We start from the raw sequence: 536 nt of genomic DNA, 5'->3' as shown, positions 1-536 counted from the left end.
GTATATATGTGTCCTCTGGTTCCCCATTTCCCCTGATTAGTATGTATATATATGCGTCCCCTGGTTCCCATTCCCCCTGATTAGTATGTGTATATATGCGTCCTCTGGTTCCCATTCCCCCTGATTAGTATGTGTATATATGTGTCCTCTGGTTCCCATTTCCCCCTGATTAGTATGTGTATATATGTGTCCTCTGGTTCCCATTTCCCCTGATTAGTATGTGTATATATGTATTGTGCTCTTTTTGTTTACACCTCTCTGTTGTTTGTGTTGGGATGGAGTAAATAAAACCCCTAATACGTATTCCTGCGCCTGTCTTCAAATCATTATACAACGTGATAACAACAAACAGTAAGTCTTCATGTTATTTACATTAAAACATTAACACACACACATGTATATATATATATTATATACAGCTATGGAAAAAATTAAGAGACCACTGCACATTTTTCTTAAATCAGCATCTCTACATGTATGACAGCCATTCCATTCCAGTGTCTGTTGAATTCCAACACAAGCACACCTCATTCTAC

This window comes from Coregonus lavaretus (genome assembly GCF_964263955.1).
Source record: "Coregonus lavaretus genome assembly, contig: HAP1_SCAFFOLD_3741, whole genome shotgun sequence".
Classification (NCBI taxonomy): domain Eukaryota; kingdom Metazoa; phylum Chordata; class Actinopteri; order Salmoniformes; family Salmonidae; genus Coregonus; species Coregonus lavaretus.
The sequence above is the reverse complement of the archived record's forward strand: the minus strand, read 5'-3'. Positions refer to the sequence as shown.